The sequence below is a fragment of the Pelophylax lessonae genome (assembly GCF_965119305.1).
Source record: "Pelophylax lessonae genome assembly, chromosome: 4".
Lineage (NCBI taxonomy): Eukaryota > Metazoa > Chordata > Amphibia > Anura > Ranidae > Pelophylax > Pelophylax lessonae.
This window is the reverse complement of record NC_138771.1, coordinates 193,595,822-193,615,687: the sequence shown is the minus strand read 5'-3', so window position 1 is coordinate 193,615,687 and position 19,866 is coordinate 193,595,822. Positions and strand designations below refer to the sequence as shown.

Genomic DNA, 19,866 nt, shown 5'->3' with positions numbered 1-19,866 from the left:
ATAGCAGTGCGGTTTCTGCCACCATAAATCGCGGCGATTGCTGCACGATTTATCGCGGGACGATCGCGGGAGAACTGCACTGCAAATTTAGCTGGTATTAAAATAAATGGCTTCTCCAATGTGCCTTCTGCGATCTGACATTCACATCTTGGCACTTTGAAATTGCGGGCAGAATCTGTCCGCGATTCAAATGCCAAGGTGCGAATGCAGTCTTAGTGGTGGAGAGCTACAGTTTGACCAGAAAACAAATGTTTGTAAAACGCTAATGGCGTGCCTTTTTCAGGCATTCTCATTGAAGTCTTTGGGGCCAAAAATACTCCAATCTGCAAAGCTCAGGTACTTTTTTGTGTGACTAGTGTTTTTCCATAGGTGGCAAAATGATCAGATATGAGCAGCGTCCATTGAAATGAATGGGGTTTTGCTTGTTGAGCATCCTGGAGCTTCAAGCTACAAAACACTAAGGTGTGAATGGGGCCGTACAGAAATGAAGGAGTTTGCAATATGTGGGGAAGTTGATAGTAATGAAATCCTTGAAGCTATAAATGCTTTTTTTTAACAAAACACCCATACCCTTAATATGTCTAAAAAATGTTGGTAAAAATTATCTTCTTGGGTTGCAGTATATACATTTTTCCTATTATTTGCATCCTTCATTTAAAAAGAACCCCTGGTTTAAAATAAATCCTACTTTCTCTTACGTCCTCCGACAGTCGCCGCCTCTTCATATTCGTCACAATGGGGTATTAGACTTTGCTCCGAAGGAGTAGCTAGGCAACAGAATATGTTAACATTAAAGCTTTTAACACATCCCACCCTCAAGGGGTGGTCCCCTCAGTCAATACCCTCCTACTTCCTGCAACCATATCTCAGTTTCAATGTCTAGCTTGTCAGGAGTAGCTGGTTCTCTCTGTGCTGGGGCTTTGTGCCCCAGCCTCTTTCTTCTTTTTTGATTTTTGTTTGAGTTTTTTCTCTACCTTTACTTAGCTGTTCTTTTTGTCAGCATTTGTTAGTTCTTCTGACGAAGAGGATCATGCGGGCTGGGTCTCGGGCTGATCCCCCTGGTCGCAGGTCGTGGGTCAGTGGCTTCCCAGCCTGCCATCGAGCGTTCAGCCAGGTAACGCTCCTGGCACAGTGAACGACCCATCCCTGTTCGGTGCAGGGATGATTGGTGAGGTGGTTACCTCACTGGACGCTGTGCGGTTTCTTAACCCCCATTTTGTGCGTCTTGTATGCGACTCTCCCTGCCTCATGTGCAGCGGCTTGTTCGCCTGTGCGGGTCCCCCACACCATTGAGAGGTAAGTGTATCTATGTGGGGACCTGTCTGTCTGGGGGGGTGTCAGTCTGGGACTGTGTAACCTGCCTCTGTTCACACTGTTTGTCTCCCTATCACTCTGCTGCATGCTGCGGGCTGCAAGGGGGGGGGGGGAGCTGTGTGACACTGTCTGTGTCAGCCTTGTTCAGTGTGAGAAGCTGTGTGCTGTGGGGCATGTTTTGTGGCATGTTTGGGCACAATACAGCGATCGATGCGGCGATCTGCCATGTTTTTTTATATGGATGGTGTTATGTGCATTACTGTACTGTAGTAGCGGCGGTTTCGGCGCCATTTTGCCTGCACTCGCTCCGGCCGCATGTTCTACATGCATGGCGGCCATTTTCTTGTAGCCTCCCATAGGCTTTAATAGAGCGCCCTGGTCTCATCACTTCCTCTTCTCCTGGGTACACCGATCGAGGCAGCGGCAGCGGCGAGGGTCTCCTCAGGTTTTATCCTTCTGTTCTTGCTATATCCATTGCCTGTGTCAGTTTATTGTCCCTGTGGGGGTCTCATTGTGCTTGTGTGTGGTGCGGCGGGCTGCGCTCGCCGCGCTTGTTAAAGGGGCAGTTAACCCTTTATTCTCCGGCATATCATATTGGGGCAATGGATTCTCAGGAGGGCAAATTTCCTGCCACCTTGGTGGAAAGCCAGGGGACCGCTGTTTCCCCCCCAGGGGGGGATTTGGCCACTATTGTGGCCGGCCTTGCTGCTCAAGTGCAGATGCTGGTGGCTGCTCAATCTACTAAAAGACCCAGAGTTTCTATTTCCTCTGATTCTGAGGGTGAAGGTGATGGGGCTGTTATGGCGGGGGTCTCCTTATCGGGGTCCCGCTCCTCCCTGGATCTAGTGGGGTCCGAGGTGGAGGCTGAGGTTGAGGGGGTTGATAATTCTCCCCCTGGCTCGCCTGAAGAGCTTGCAATCATGGATGAATTGATTGCTTCCATAAAACAAACGCTGCGTTTGCAGGATGAAGTGTGTCCCCCCGCTGCCTTGGCGGCTTATGGGACGCAGAGAAAACGCAGGACGCCGCAGGTTTTTCCCTGCAATGATGATTTTCAGCGCGCTGTTAACCACTTAAGCCCCGGAGGATTTGGCTGCTAAACGACCAGAGGGTATTTTGCGATTCGGCACTGCGTGACTTTAACGGACAATTGCGCGGTCGTGCGACGCTGTACCTAAACAAATTTGGCGTCCTTTTTTTCCCACAAACAGAGCTTTCTTTTGGCGGTATTTGATCACCTGTGCGATTTTTTGATCACGCGCTATAAACAAAAAAAGAGCGTAAATTTTGCAAAAATAGCAATATTTTTCCCTTTTTTTTATATGAAATTCCCCCAAAAAAAATGTAAAAATCAAAATTTTTTAATATTTTCGGCCAATTTGTTTTATGCTACCTATGTTTGGTAAAAAAAATCGCAAAAAGCGTATTTTGATTGGTTTGCGCAAAAGTTATTGCGTTTACTAACAAAGGGAAAGATTTTTGTCATTTTTGTTGTTTTTTTTTTAACGCGTAATGGCGGCGATCTGCGATTTTTTTTTGCGGTACTGCGACATTGCGGTGGACAGATCGGACCCTTGACTGACATTTTTGACACTTTTGGGGTTACCAGTGACATTTCTACAGTAATCAGTGCTATATATATGCACTGTTACTGTAAAAATACACTGGTAGTGAAGGGGTTAACTTTATTTGAGAGGGAGGGGCTGTGTGTGTCCCTAGGGGCGTGATTCTAACTGTGATTGGCTGTGGCTTCAACTGTATGCAGAGTGATCAATGGATCTACATAGTAGATCCATGTGATCATCTCTCATACAGAGAGGAGAATGACAGGCAGCTTGTTTACACAAGCTGCCTGACTTTCTCCCTCTCCCCCGCCGATCGCAGAGTGGCCGGCGGCAATCGGGTCCGCCGGTCACACGCGCGGGGGGGTCCGTGACCACGCGGGAGCGGGAGCGCGCCTCCGGCGGCGCGCGCTCGCTCCCTAAACCCTCACAGGCGAGCAACGTAGACCTACGTCACTTTGCCTGTGAGGGGCTGACCGCCGCCGTAGATAGTCGTGCGGCGGTCGGCAAGTGGTTAAGGAACAATGGCGCAATTTACGCAAACCTTTTGCTGTGCCAAGTAGGTTCAAGCTGCGTTATCCTTTTTCGACTTCCACTGATGAACGGTGGTGTGTACCACCCCCGGTGGATCACGCAATTGCGGTTTTGAACAAATCCACTGCGATTCCTGCAGAGGATTCCCCGGTGTTCCGTGATGCCACGGATAGAAGAATGGAGTCTCTTGCCCGTCATACTTATTCTGTTACGGGTTCTATGCTTAAAGCTCTGTTTGCCTCTCTCATGGCGGCCCAGGCTGTCGCAAGTTGGACGCAGATGCTTAGGCGCGTCCTAGTGGCCGATTCGGCCTCGCCGGCGACCCTGGATATGGTGGATCAAATCCACCAGGGTGTCATGTATCTGTGTGATGCGGACTTGGACTTAGTCCCGTTGGCTGCACGTGTACACAGCGTGGCGGTGTTGTCTCGCCGCCTGGTTTGGTTGAAGTGTTGGTCGGTGGACCAATCTTCACGTAAGACCTTAGCCAATCTGCCTTATGATGGGTCTCGCCTTTTTGGGGAGTCCTTGGATGTGTTGATTAAGGGGATCACCGGAGGTAAGAGCACTCTCTTGCCCCATTTCCCCAAGGCTAAGGGGGCTTCTGGGAAGAAGCATGCTAATTTTCGGCCCCCTCAGGGGTCCTTTCGTGCCTTTCGGTCGCACTACAAGGGCAAAACCGTTCAAGGGACAAGGCTCTCAAAAGAAGCCCTGGTCTGGTAAACAGAAGTCCGGTCAGTCCGGACCCGCTGCCCATAACAGTGCGGCCTGAAGGGGCGCCCTCACCCAGTTTTGGGGTGGGGGGACGCTTGCTCGGTTTTCTTCAACCCTGGTTGGCCCGCGTGCGGGACAGGTGGGTTCAGGAGATCGTTCGATCTGGTTACAAGATCAAGTTTCTCTCTCGGCCGGAGAGCAGATTTTTTCCCCTCAAATCTTCAACTGTCTCCAGAGCGTTTACGGGACCTGCACCTGGCGGTGCGAGACCTGAGGGCTCAGGGAGTGGTGGTTCCGGTGCCTCATCGGGACAGATTTCGGGGGTTTTATTCCAATCTGTTCACCGTGCCCAGGAAGGAGGGCAAGGTTCGTCCAATTCTGGACTTGAAGGCTCTAAACCGCTCTGTGCGGGTTCGCAAGTTCCGCATGGAATCCCTGCGGTCGGTGGTGGCTGCCCTGGTTCCAGGGGAATTCATGGCCTCCATCGATTTGAAGGATGCGTATCTTCACATCCCCATTTTCGAGGGTCACCAGAGGTACCTTCGATTCGCCATTGCGGAGGATCACTACCAGTTCGTGGCGTTACCTTTTGGTCTCGCTTCGGCTCCGCGGGTTTTCACCAAGGTGCTTGCACCGGTTCTGGCATTATTGAGAGCCCAGGGCATCTCTGTCCTGGGGTATCTGGATGACATTCTGGTTCGGTCTGCGACCAGCCAGGGTCTGGAGAAGGACCTGTCTGTCACGATGCAAACTCTGCAGGAGTTTGGTTGGACGATAAATTTTCCAAAGTCGACACTGAGTCCGTCGGTTTGTCTTCCCTACCTGGGAATGATCCTGGACTCGGTTCAGGCGAAGGTCTTCCTGCCGGAAGACAAACTCAGGACTCTTCAGGAGGAAGTCAGGTCCCTCAGGGACTTTCCGCACTCGTCTCTGCGGACGTGCATGAGATGTCTGGGATTGATGGTCTCGGCCTTCGAGGCGATTCCCTTCGCCCAGTTTCACACGCGGGGTCTCCAAGCGGAGATCCTGTCCAGGTGGGACGGGCGACCTCAATCTCTGGATCTTCAAATCTCGTTGGGCCATCGCACCAGAAGGGACCTTCTGTGGTGGCTCCAGTCCCCGATGGTGTCGGGGGGCAAGTCTTTTCGTCCTATCTCGTGGACGGTAATCACCACGGATGCCAGCCTGTCGGGCTGGGGTGGTGTTCTGGGCGTTCTGTCCGCCCAGGGAACTTGGTCGGAGGGGGAGTCCTCCCTTCCGATCAACATTCTGGAATTGCGTGCGATACATCTCTGTCTTCATCGTTGGACGGACCGGCTGCAGGGCTGCCCGGTTCAGGTGCAGACGGACAATGCCACGGCGGTGGCCTACATCAACCACCAAGGGGGCACCAGGAGTGCCCGAGCGGCTCGAGAAGTGGCCGACATTCTGTCCTGGGCCGAGACTCATGTCCCGGCGATAACGGTGGTTCACATTCCGGGGGTGGAGAACTGGCAGGCGGACTATCTGAGTGTGGACCTGTTCGCATCTCGTCTCAACAACAAGGTGAGAAGGTTCGTGGCAAGGACGCGCAACCCTCGGGCAGACGCGTCGGACGCGTTAGTGGCCCCGTTGCATCAGTACAAGCTGATGTACGCGTTTCCACCGATTCAGTTGCTGTCCAGGTTCCTTCGCAGGTTACACTCGGAACGCAGCACGGTGATTCTTGTGGCGCCGGATTGGTCACGCCGGTCCTGGTACGCAGACCTCGTGAATCTGGCGGTCGACGCCCCGCGGCGTCTGCCTCTTCGAGACGATCTCCTGTCTCAAGGGCCGATATACCATCCTGCTTTACAGTCGCTGGCTTTGACGGCCTGGCTGTTGAGACCGAGGTCCTGAAGGAGAGGGGTCTCTCCCCTGAGGTCGTTCATACCTTGATCTACGCGAGGAAGTCTTCCTCGGGGAAGGTTTACTACCGTGCTTGGAAGGCCTATTTTGCCTGGTGTGAGTCCAGGGGGTTTTCACCCCGCACGTACTCAGTTTCCCGAGTGTTGTCCTTCCTCCAAACAGGTGTCGATCAGCGTTTGGCGCTGGCTACGATAAAGGGTCAGGTGTCTGCGCTGGCCGTTCTTTTTCAACGTCCCTTGGCTTCCAACTCCTTGGTTGGCACTTTTGTTCAGGGAGTGCGGCATCTGGTTCCTCCTAGGAGGGATCCTCTGCCCCCTTGGGACTTGAATCTCGTTCTATCTGTGTTACAACGTGCTCCTTTTGAACAGATCAGGGAGATCTCGTTGTCTATGTTGTCCAAAAAGGTCGCCTTTTTGGTTGCGATCACTTCGGCTCGCAGAGTGTCGGAGCTGGCGGCTTTGTCCTGCAAGTCTCCGTATCTGGTTATTCAGTTGGATAAGGTGGTCTTGCGACCTAATCCTTCTTTTCTTCCGAAGCGAGTTTCGGAATTCCATCTCAATGAGGATATTGTCTTGCCTTCGCTGTGCGCGAAGCCTAAACATCCGAAAGAGGTGAGACTACATTCTTTGGATGTTGTTCGGGCGATAAGGGTTTACCTTAAATCGACTGAGTCTTTTCGAAAGACGGATTCCTTGTTTGTTCTTCCAGAGGGTCCTCGGAAGGGCATGGCGGCGTCGGCCTCTACCATCGCCAAATGGATCAGGCAGACCATTGAACAGGCCTATGCTTTGCAGGGGAAGGTTCCCCCTGTGCCTGTGAAGGCGCACTCTACTAGATCTCTGAGTACGTCTTGGGCCTGTCGTCATGGGGCTTCTGTAGCCCAGGTGTGTAAGGCGGCGACCTGGTCGACCGTGCACACTTTCACAAAATTCTACAAGGTGGATGTTCAGGCATCGGCGGATGCTTCCTTTGGCTGCAAGGTTCTTAGTGCGGCAGTTCCCTAGGGTCCCTTATTGGGACCTCTGGCTGTTGGGATAAGTTTTTATCCCCTGGTTCTTTGTTTTTTCCTGGGTTGTTGCTCCTGTTGAGCAAGTTTTTTTCCTGTTGCCCAGCTGGTTTCCTTCCTTTGGTGAGGTTCCTTTCCTTGATGCGGAGACTGCGTTGCCTTACGGTGGGGATGCGTTTCCCACCCCTCATGTTTGCACTGCTTTGGGACGTCCCCATTGTGACGAATATGAAGAGGCGGCGACTGTCGGAGGACGTAAGAGAAAACTGAATTTTTGTAAAATCTTACCTGTAAAATTCCTTTCTCTGAGTCCTCCGACAGTCGCCGCCCCCGCCCCTCTTTTGGGGTTTGGTTGTATACTCTACTGCTTTTCCACTGAAACTGAGATATGGTTGCAGGAAGTAGGAGGGTATTGACTGAGGGGACCACCCCTTGAGGGTGGGATGTGTTAAAAGCTTTAATGTTAACATATTCTGTTGCCTAGCTACTCCTTCGGAGCAAAGTCTAATACCCCATTGTGACGAATATGAAGAGGCGGCGACTGTCAGAGGACTCAGAGAAAGGAATTTTACAGGTAAGATTTTACAAAAATTCCGTTATTTTTTTTTTCTTTAAGCCTTATAAACGAGCTTAACACAAAATAGGTTTCCTTCAAAAACGTCTTGAAACACAGCCTCTCTGAATTCATAGTTGGGGAGAATGCACCCATATTTACTGAACACTTATTAGATCCACCTGCTCAGGACACGCGGCATAAAAAGGCGTGTGGAGTCTTCTTTCAAACCATCAAAATATTTCCATAAGGGCATTATCAACTCCCTGTTTGAACAAAAGAAAATTGTATAATGTATGGTCAACTTTAGAGGCATAAAAATCACAGATTGAAATTTTGGCCCCTTTTACACATACGGTCCGTTTGTCCGTTTTTCATCCATCCGTTGACGGATGAAAAACGGACTGCAATGCATCTCTATGTAAAAATGGATGACCATCCGTTTTCATCCGCTTCCGTCAATGTCCGTTTTTTTTTTTGGAACGGATGAATGCCCTGTTTTTTTTAGTGGATAGAACGAATGAAAAACGGGCCATTTGTCCGTTTACAGATGAAAAAATGGATGAAAAAACGGATGAAAAACTGGTCCATTTTGACGTGACTAAACTGATGAACTGAACGGACCGTATGTGTGAAAGGGGCCTAACGGCAACACTCAATACTATCAAATAACAAAACCTCTGCACCATAGAAGACCAATACCTATAGAACCAAAGACAATATATTCAAGTTATTATAAACTGGGTCGATAAGTATCCAGCAAGCTTATTCAATAGTACCAATCTGTTTCTGGTAGATCTCTTCCAGTCAGGTCCCCCATGTCTTTCAAACCACTCCTATTCTACTTGTAGTTCATTCACTATTTTGAGGAATCTCGGATCTGTTTTCATTATGTTTAGCATCATTCCCCACTGCATACAATGTTCTTAAGCAAACCTTCTTCTTTTTTTTATGAATTTGTTGCAAAATTTCTTACTTGGAAATGCCAGTAAGGGCTCTTTCACACGGTCCGCCTCCGTAGGCGGATCCGTGCTGCTCAGCGAGGATCGATCCGCGATCCCCGCTGAGCCGGCGGATGACAGCTCCGTCTCCGCTTGCAGTGTGGAGAGGGAGGTGTCACAGCCCCCGCTGCTCTCTATGGGGAATCGGATGAGAGCGGACCGCCTGTCCGCTCTCATCCGATCCCCAGGACGGATGGAAAATAGGGTTTCCATCCGTCCGGATTTCACGGACAGGATCGGATGCGGATGGCAGCGGCTGTCAGCGGACATGTCACTGCTGACATCCGCTGCTCCATAGGGCTGAATGGGGCATCCGATCAGATCCGCCTAAAAAACTGACAGGCAGATCTGATCGGACCGCCCGTGTGAAAGAGCCCTAACTGCACTTCAGTTTCTTGCAATTAGCAGCAGTGTTGTTGGCCTGCTGTGTGTACCTCAGTTGGATGTTGGGCTACATATCAGGTATGTGTGAGCCTCCTGAGGACCTCATTCCACTATGATAGAGGCCTGAAATGCAGCAGCTGTGTCTAAGCGGTCATGTGACCACAGAATAAAATAAATAAACCGTTTATTTCTTAATTTTTTAATTCTGCTATTCGTGAAACCTGCAATATTGATATTGCTGCTGTAATACCTTGGATGATTTTGAAAGGCAGTGTTTACATATACTTTTGCAAGGCACGCTCTTTTATTTTATTTGCAGGTTGCATTTGGTCTGTGAGTTTTTTGTGTAAAGCGTTTTTAGCTTTAATTCGCATAAGCATTTGTTGTACAACCATTTCTATATAATTGTCCTGTACTTTCCTATTGTCGTATTCTTTCGTTCAATGGATATACAGTACTGTGCAAAGGTTTTAGGCAGGTGTGAATGAATGCTTTCAAAAATATATATTTTAATTGTTTTTAATTTTTATCAATTTACAAAATGCAAAGTGAGTGAACAGAAGAAAAATCCAAATCTATATTTGGTGTGACTACCCTTTGGCTTCAAGCCAGCATCCATAATTCTAGATACACTTGTACACAGTTCTTGAAGGAACTCGGCAGGTAGGTCCTTCCAAACATCTTGGACAACTAATCGCAGATTTTGTTTCTCTTCATGTAATCCCAGACAGACTTGATGATGAGATCTGTTGGGGCCAAATCATCACCTCCAGGGCTCTGTGTTTTTCTTTACACTGAAGATAGTTCCTAATAACATTGGCTGTATATTTGGGGGTGGTCCTATTGCAGAATAAATTTGGGGCCAATCACACACCTCCCTGATGTTATGGCATGATTGATAAGTATCTGCCTGTATTTCTCAGCATTGAGGACACCATTGATCGGGCAACATTGAGGGCCATAGACACAGTGGTTGGCCAGGGAAACTCAAAGCAGAGCTCCACCCATAAGGGGGAAGCTGCACTTGTTTCCAACCCCCCCCCCCCCCCCCCACACCTCTGCTGCCACATTTGCCAATTTTCGGGAGAAGCAGGTTTTGACAGGTACCCGCTCCCCCTTCTGGCTGACTTTACCGCTGTGAATTTAGTTGGATTTTTTGTCCTCCTCCTCTATCCCCCTTGCTGGGCCATTCACAAAGTGCAGGAATTGATAGTGAAGCGGCAAAGCTTCACTGCCGGTTTCTCTTAGCCAAGATGGCAGCACCTGAGAGCCAATTGAAAAATCTGCTCGGGTGGAGACACTGCTGGATTCATGGACAGGTAAGTGTCCTAATATTAAAAGTCAGCAACTGCAGTAATGGAAGTTGCCGACTTTTATTTTTTTTCTGAAGGAGCCTGGAGCTTCTTCGCTTTAATGCAGCCTATAAAAGACGACACATGCCTAAAGACGACAGCAGTGCCATCCGCAGAACTGGCAGAAAGCCATGGGACCCAGAGTACACCATCTATTGTCTGTAGAAGTCTGGCCAGAAGTGGTCTTCATGGAAGAAATATATTCTGTAGCAGAACAGCGACCCCCAACATACAGCCAATTTTGAGAACTATCTTCAATGGTAAGAAGGACAAGGAATGTTGGAAGTGATGGTGCCCAAAGAGCCCTGATCTCAACATCCTCGTGTCTGTCTGGGATTACATGAAGAGACAGAAGGATTTGAGGCAACCTACATCCACAGAGGATCTTTGGTTAATTCTCAAATATGTCTACCTTCATAAACTGTGTGCAAGTGTGCTTAGAAGAATTCATGCTGTTTTGAAGGCAAAGAGTGGTCACAGCAAATCTTGATTTAATTTGGATTTCTCTTCTGTTTATTTACTTTTCATTTTGTTAAGTTACAAAATGAACACTTCTATTTCTGCACGCATTCTTTCACACCTGCCTAAAACTTTTTTGCACGTTTATTCTTTTCTGTGTGTACAAGTAACATCTTTTAATGGATCGATTGGAGAACCCACAAGAATGTATACGCACCTTCCATTGTATTTGTAGACCTTCTTCTAATCACATAAAATGTGTTTAAGGTTTTCTTTAACTGCAAACGGTAAAGCGCCAAGAACCACAGATTTAATGTTAAAGTACAACGTACACATCTGCTGTCTTGATTCACAAAAACGTCAACATTTCCTGCGCCGTGCAGTTTTTTACATTTGCAAAAATTCCCAGGAAATAGTTTTATGACTCAGGCTAATTAGCTAGAATTAAAGTAAACAGGCTCTGAGAAAACTTTGCGGATAACCATTGCTGACATCTCACTCTGAAAATATTGCTTGACTGTCCTGCTTGAGGCACTGACCTGAAAAAGTATGCAGTTAAGTTCTGACTTCACTTACTACATGCTGGATCAAAGTTAGTAATTCAAAGAGTATCAAAGAGTAATTGCTGGATTTTCATACAAACAAAACTCCTTATACATTTTAATCTAAAATGTACCCAGTTTTATCCAGGTATGGGGTCGCATAAAGGTAAACAAAGAGGCACCATCACTGCACCACTACAAATCACTTGGCCTCTGAACAGTATTTGCATATCCTCTAACTATCTTTGCCAAGATCAGGAACTCGTATGGTTATCATATCCATTTCAAGGCCCCTCTCACACGAGCAGTCCGATTGGGTCCACCCGTCCGTTTTTCCGGTGAACCTGATAGGACCCTCTATTCTTCTCCTATGGAGCCGTGGATGTAAACGGACTTACACCCGCCTACCTCTGATTCGACCTGGCAAAAACAAACGAAAGGAGATCGTCCCCCCTCTGTCTGATTAAATCAGAGGGCAGTTGGGTTTAAACAGACAGCCGGTCTGTGTACATCCGACCCGAAGAGCAGAGCGGGCTGTGTCCATGTCTGCTTTGCATAAGCAGAGCAGACATGGATCTATCATCTGCCTGCACCGCTCAGCTCAGCAGAGGATCAACAGACAGAACCCTTGTTGAGTAAAACCGATCCGGCCTGTGTGAAAGGGGCTTAACAGTGCCCACAACATCCATCAATCACAGTGCCATGTTAGATATGGATGCGGAGAGACACCCATTGACATGGAAGTTTTCACTGGTATCTGAATGGACTAGGTGGAATTTCCAGTACCTTTTAAAATGATTGTACATATAATTTAAATTAACCACTTCCATAACAGTCCATTTCTGGCACTCCGTTCCTACGTGTAAAAATCATAATTCTTTTGCTAGAAAATTACTCAGAACCCGTAAACATTTATTTATATATACTCAGAACCCCTAAACACATATATATATATATATATATATATATATATATATATATATATATATATATATATATAATTTATATTTTAGCAGAGACCCCAGAAAATAAAATGGCTGTCATTGCAACTTTTTATGTCACACGTTATTTGCTCAGCAATTTTTCAAACGCATTTTTTTTTTTTTTTAAAGTTCTATGAATTAAAAAAAAAAAAAACACTAAAGTTGGCACAATTTTTTTGTATAATATGAAAGATGATGTTACACCAAGTAAATAGATACCCAATATGTCACGCTTTAAAATTGCGCACACTCGTGGAATGGCTCCAAACTTTGGTACTTAAAGCGGAGTTCCACCCATTTTTAATAGGTTGGAATACATAGATCTTTGTAATCCCCTTTAAAATGGCTTTTACCAATGGAAACTTTTTTTTTTTTTGCTAGTAAATACCTTAATTTTGGCTTTATTCCTCCTCTCCTCACTTCCTGGTCCGATCGGCGATGACGTCATTCGGCGATCCGCAGTGTCTGCTGGGATGTATTCTACTTGCAGTAGCTGTATCTGTACTGAGCCGTGCCTGCCCCGCCTCCGCCCCGCCTCCTCTCATTGAATTGCATTGTATGAATGTATTAAGGCCGTTCTCTGCCCAGCCTCCGCCCCGCCTCCTCTCATTGAATTGCATTGTATGAATGTATTAAGGCTGTTCTCTGCCCAGCCTCCGCCCCGCCTCCTCTCAATACAACTCAATGAGAGGAGGCAGGGCGGAGGCTGGGCAGAGAACAGCCTTAATACATTCATACAATGCAATTCAATGAGAGGAGGCGGGGCGGAGGCTGGGCAGAGAACAGCCTTAATACATTCATACAATGCAATTCAATGAGAGGAGGCGGGGCGGAGGCTGGGCAGAGAACAGCCTTAATACATTCATACAATGCAATTCAATGAGAGGAGGCGGGGCAGGCACGGCTCAGTACAGATACAGCTACTGCAAGTAGAATACATCCCAGCAGACACTGCGGATCGCCGAATGACGTCATCGCCGATCGGACCAGGAAGTGAGGAGAGGAGGAATAAAGCCAAAATTAAGGTATTTACTAGCAAAAAAAAAAAAAAAAGTTTCCATTGGTAAAAGCCATTTTAAAGGGGATTACAAAGATCTAAAGTTCCAAAAATGGGTGGAACTCCACTTTAAAAATCTCCATAGGCAATGCTTTAAAAAAAATGTACAGGTTACCTGTTTAGAGTTACAGAGGAGGTCTTGAGAGGGAATGCTGATACCTATATTTTTTTTACCCTAATGCAAGTTATGCATTAAGGTAAAAAATGTTTAGGCTTTAAAACCACTTTTAAAAAAGTAACTGCATACAGTTTCACTTTATAACATCAGCATTGTAATAGCAGTACAAATGATGGGCCTTTTGCACACGGGTGCTTAAGACCATTCAAGGTTCATTCTGGCATTTTCTCCTTCACCCAGGTGTTGTGTACAACCTCCCATAGACATCAATAGCTGTGCTCCAGGTATATGGTGTTACTCGTGTAAACACCAGCATACTGTAAAATGATATATTCCTGTTTTCATTAGCAATGCTGTATATTTGGAGTCCAGCCGCACACCACCATTCTTGTCTATGGGAGATTGTATGCAGTACGTGGGTTGCCTTGGTGGGATAGAGGAGATATTCCCTGCATGTTTTGCAACCTCTCCTCTGCTCATTCATCTTTTTTCTTACCTCCTCTGACAGACGCAGCTCTGGAAGGTTTCTTCACTAATGGGCTATGTGTGCCCTCTTCAGGAGAAGCTAGGCAGTGAAAGCTTCCACTAGGCACGCCTTTAGGGACCATCCTATCCACATGACCCTAGACACACCTGCTCATAGAATCAGTTTCTTTCTGCCTAACTTAGGAGTAGGGCCTAGGTTCCTGCAGGCATTGCGGTCCTTGGTTATCTGGACGAACTCCTGTTTAAGGGCGAGCTCTTGTGTCACCCTGACGAGCGACCTGGCATTCACAGTTCAGACGCTTCAGGAATTTGGGTGGACCATCAACTTCCAGAAGTCTGAGCTGACTCTGTCAGTACATCTGAGTTATCTGGGCATGGTTTTGGACTCCGCTCAAGCTGAAGTTTTTCATCCAGAGGAAAAACTCCAGACCCTGCAGGGCGAGATTAGGATCGTGAAGGACAACAATCTCTCCTCCCTGCGGACCTGTATGAGGGCTCTAGGGCTGATAGTGTCGTCCTTTGAGGCAGTCCCTTTTGCCCAATTTCATACAAGACCTCTGCAAGCAGAGATTCTTGCCAAGTGGAACAGAGATCCGCAATCCTTGGACAGGATGATTTGTCTAAGCTGTCTCACGAGGTCAGAGCTCTCGTGGTGGCTCCAATTGCCCACTCTGAGCCAGGGCAGGTCCTTCCTGCCGCTGTTGTGGACGGTGATCACCATAAATGCCAGCCTGATGGGCTGGGGCGGAGCACTGGACACTCTTTGCGTCCAAGGTACATGGTCGATGGTGGTGTCGTCTCGACCGATCAAGGGTGATAAAGCTCTGCTTGCTCCATTGGGTGCCTCGGTTACAGGGTCTCTCGGTTTGAGTTCAAACCGACAATGCTATGGCCGTGGCTTACATCAATCACCAAGAGTGCTCGGGCAGCCAAGGAAGTGGCCGAGATTCTGACCTGGGCCGAGGCGCAAGTTCCGGCTCTTTCGGCAGCTCACATCCCAGGGGTGCAGAACTGGCAGGCAGACTCTGGATCAGGGGGAATGGTCCCTGCATCCGGAGGTCTTTCGCCTCCTGTGTGCCCGATGGGGAACTCCGAAGGTGGATCTGTTAGCATCTCGTCTAAACAGAAAAGTAGAGCGGTTTGTGGCCAGGACTCGAGATTCTCTGGCCGATGCCACGGATGCACTGGTGGTGGCTTGGAGCTGATCTATGCCTTTCCTCCGTTACAACTGTTGTCTCGGTTCCTCTGCAGGTTGGCGGTGATCCTGGTAGCGCCAGACTTGCCTCGCCGGTCTTGGTACGCAGACGTGGTGAGGATGGCTGTCGAGCCTCCATGGCGGCTGCCTCTGAGAGAAGATCTGCTGTCTCAAGGACCGATCTTCCATCCTGCTTTACGGTTGCTGGCTTTAATGACCTGACGGTTGAAGGCCAGGTGTTGAGAGACAGAGGTCTCTCTGAAGCTGTCATTCCTACCTCGTTGAGAGCTAGGAAGTCGACTTCCAGAAAAATTTATCATCATACCTGGAAGATGTATATTGCCTGGTGTGAGTCACAAGGGTTGCATCCTCGTTCCTTTTTGGTGGCGAGGGTCTTGGCTTTCTTACAGAACGGTGTGGAGTAACGTTTTGGCTTTGGGCAGGAGCAAAGGTCAGGTGTCGGCCTTAGCCATTTATTTCCAACGTCCCTTGGTGACTAACTCCTTAATTCGCACCTTTATACAGGGGGTTACCTTCGTGGGATCTGAATTTGGTTTTGTCCGTTCTACAACGGCCTCCTTTTGAAAATATCAGAGAAATTTCTCTGCCCTTGTTGTCTCAGAAAGTTGCCTCTCTGGTGGCTATCACCTCTGCTCGCAGGGTGTCTGAGTTGGCGGCTCTGTCTTGCCGTTCGCCTTATCTGGTCGTTCATAGGGAAAAGGTTGTTCTACGACCTAACCAATCTTTTCTACCAAAGGTGATTTCGGCTTTCCACCTCAATGAAGATATCGTGTTGCCTTCGCTAAGCATCCCAAAGAAATTGTCTTGCATTCGCTGGATGTTGCTCGGGCGATCAGGGTTTACCTGTCTACCATGGAATCTTTTTGCACGTCTGATTCTCTGTTTGTCCTTCCAGAAGGATCTTGTAAAGGTTCGGCGACATCTGCTGCAACCATATCAAAATGGATTAGACAGACTATTATTCAGGCCTATTCACTAAAGGGTCAAGTTCCTCCTTTCCCTATAAGGGCGCATTCTACTAGAGCGCTGAGTGCCTTTTGGGCTTTTCGCCATCAGGCATCGGTGGCTCAGGTGTGTAAAGCGGCGACTTGGTCGTCTGTACACACGTTTAAAAAATTCTACACGATTGATTTGCTGGCATCCTCGGATGCTGCTTTTGGCCCCAAAGTTTTTGCAGGCTGCTGTTTGCTGAAGAGATTGAATGTTCTTTCAAGGGTTATTTTTTGTTTTGGGGTAAGCGCCTGTTTGTGTTGATTGAGCTTCTGTTGCCCTGTTGGCTACGTTTTTTTGCCTTGTTAAAACGTTAACAGTTGTTGGTCTGTGTTCTTCCCACCCCTCATGCCTATACTGCTATGGGACGTCCCATTAGTGAAGAAACCTTCCAGAGCTGCATCTGTCAGAGGTCACAAGAGAAAATAGAATTTTTGTAAGAACTTACTGTAAAATACTTTTGAGTCCTATGACAGACGCAGCTCCCACCCCTCTGTTTGGGGTTGGTTGTGTTCTCCTTCCCTGCTTTGCTACGAAACTGATTCTATGAGCAGGTGTGTCTGGGGTTATGTGGATAGGACGGCCCCTACGGGAGTGCCTAGTGAAAGCTATCACTGCCTAGTTACTACTGAAGAGGGCGCACATAACCCATTAGTGAAGAAACCTTCCAGAGCTGCGTCTGTCAGAGCACTCGGAGAAAATAATTTTACGGTAAGTTCTTAAAAAATTCTATGGTTTCCTTATGATTTCCAAGGACTGCATATCCCATGATAGCTTGCTAACTGCAGGCTGATATGATGTGGTGCGACTGTACGACTTCCACCTCCTGAACCTCCTCCTTTCAGCACCTCAAACGTCACTGCATTCAAGCAAGTAAATGTGTGGGATTCTTCAAAATGTACTTCAAGGTTTTCAGATTAATAGGAGTAGACTAGAAATAATGAAATTTCAAATGGAGAATAAGGATACGGTTTTATAATATAACCATAAATACGTTAAAATGATGAATGGGCCCAACAGCCTAAATACTAGGCTGGTGCATTAGAAACATATTATTGATACTGATGCTAATAAAAAAATGTACTTTTAATGTAATTTTAGGAACAATTTCACATCTGTATTTTATTCAAAACTAGTGAACACACAGATATTTATAGATGATTAAACATACATTTTTTTTTTTTTTTTATAAATGTTTGCTTACATATTTTAACATTAAATCCTTTCTCGAGATAAACCCACAAGACATTTGGCAGTCTGACAGTCTGCCAAATGTCCCGCCATGACAGCAGTGATGAATTTCCATAGTTTAGACTGTGGAATGTATAGCCATCCCATTTTGTGACACTGTTGTTAATGCACTATAATATATATATATATATATATATATATATATATATATATAGTGTGTGTGTGTGTATATGTATGTATGTATATATATATATATATATATATATATATATATATATATATATATATATATTAGGGATGCACCGAAATGAAAATTTTGGACCGAAAATGCAGGATGCCCTTGGCCGAAAACAGAAACCGAAAATGACTTTTTCCCCCAAAAAAATGTAAAATGGATAGAACAGGGGCATACACCAAAAACAGGCAGCGACGTACACCTGTCGCTGCCACCCTGTCACAGTATATGTACTGCGATGGGTTGGCAAGAGGTTCATTTAATTACCAATGGTATTTGTATTATGAAGCATGAGGAGTTAATGTATTGTCACTGCTGGTCACTCATCTATTAGTGACCGACCAGTGGCAGTTTATTAACCCCTTTGTGCTGCATTAGTGCAACCAGTATCAGCGTTAATGAACACTGATACTGGTTGCACTAATGCAGCACAAAGGGGTTAATTACCTGCCACTGGTCGGTTACTAATAGATGAGTGACCAGCAGTGACAATACATTAACCCCCTCATGCTGCATAATACAAATATCATTGGTAAGCTGCCTCAGCTCCCCCCCCCTGCTTCAGCGTCCCCCTCGGCAGTACACCCTCGCCCCCCTCTGGCTTAGCGTCCCTCCACGAGTGTCCTTCATTCAAAAGTCCCGCCTCTGGCCGGCGGCCCGCCTCCCGGCGATGTCACTACTACTATCTGTGTTGAATGAAGTGACATACCGGGGGGGCGGGGCGAGCGGCCGCTATAGATACTAGAACTATGTGATCCTTCCCTGTCAGCTCAGCGCGACTATGTGTGAATGAGAACTGACCTGACACCGGGCGGGGGGAGCGGCCGCTAATAACTATAACTATGTGAGCCTTCACTGTCAGGCATGTATCTCCGCTGACAGTGAAGGCTCACATAGTTATAGTTATTAGCGGCCGCTCCCCCCGCCCGGTGTCAGGTCAGTTCTCATTCACACATAGTCGCGCTGAGCTGACAGGGAAGGATCACATAGTTCTAGTATCTATAGCGGCCGCTCGCCCGCCCCCCCCCCCCCCCCCCGCCTTGGTATGTCCATTCATGCACACATCTAGTAGTAGGGACGTCATTGAGAGGCGGGCGGCCGGCCAGAGGCGGGACTTTTAAAACCTGCCCTGCGCCCTCCTCCTTCCTCACGGCGGCCATTATTTTCGGCAATGTTAACCCATTATCGGCCGAAATGGGATAGGCCCATTTTCGGCCGATAATTTTGGTGGCCAAAATTTCGGTGCATCCCTAATAATAATAATAATAATAATATATATATATATATGTGTGTGTGTGTGTGTGTTATGGATTAGAAAAAGTGATGTATTACGATTTTTTTTTTAATAATACATCAGTTTGGTATACAATTTTATATATAAAATATTGTGCAATTAATGGTATACTGTATCGGCTATCTATGGTCAAAATGTTAATTTGTATACTCTTTTCCGCAGTGTATGTAAATTATTTCTAGCCTACTCCTATTAATCTAAAGCAGCCTTTCTTAACCTTTTCAACATAGACTAACCCTTGAAATAACTTTCTGGTCTCTGGGAAACCCTGCTAAAATAATATATCTACAACCCCTGATACATTAGAGTGGTCAGTGGGAAGAATGCTACTTATACTTGTGGTCATTGGGAAGAATTACCCGCTTACACATAGCTAAAAAGATCAATGGTGTCAGTGGAAACTTATGTTCGAGGCAGAAATTTCTTATTGCTCAAGGCACCCCTAGCAACCTCTGGTGGGTGGAACTCTATGGTTTCATGGATCCCTGGTTGAGAAACCCTGATCTAAAGGATCTTGAAATGTGTGAATTTACTTTGTAATGATCGCCATGTTTACTTCCTTGAATTCTGTGACACATATTTATTATACCCTGTATAGTGCTTTAAACTGCCATACATGTAGTGCTTGCATTTACCTTTAGGTGGCATTTCCAGCACCATGTGCACTCCAAAATCAAGGCTGCTGCCTACACTGATTATTGATTTTACTGGCCTTGACCGACAGGTAGGGGACACATGATTCGACTGCCCTTCAACATGTATCTCAACCAGAATTTGCTTCACTTATGTTTCTGTCTATTTAGAGCGTAGAAGTTGAGTGCAGAGAGCTCAGTTGCACTATCATGGGTTTGTAGCTGGGTCATCTGGATATATATACTAAATCCTGCAAGGGTTGCCTCTTTTGTATGATCCATCTTTGTTCTTAACAACACTTCTTCAAAGTGGTTTAGGGGAAGAGAAAATGGATAATCCAATGAGTTTTTTTGAG

General features: G+C 46.9%; 1 protein-coding gene across 2 annotated transcripts in view; it reads left to right on the top strand.

The window, feature by feature from the left end:
- Window positions 1-19,866, top strand: part of ATXN7L1 (ataxin 7 like 1) — a gene marked incomplete at its 5' end in the record, with an annotated part of 229,740 nt that overhangs the window by 65,317 nt on the left and 144,557 nt on the right. The gene's annotated exons all lie outside the window — the stretch shown is intronic.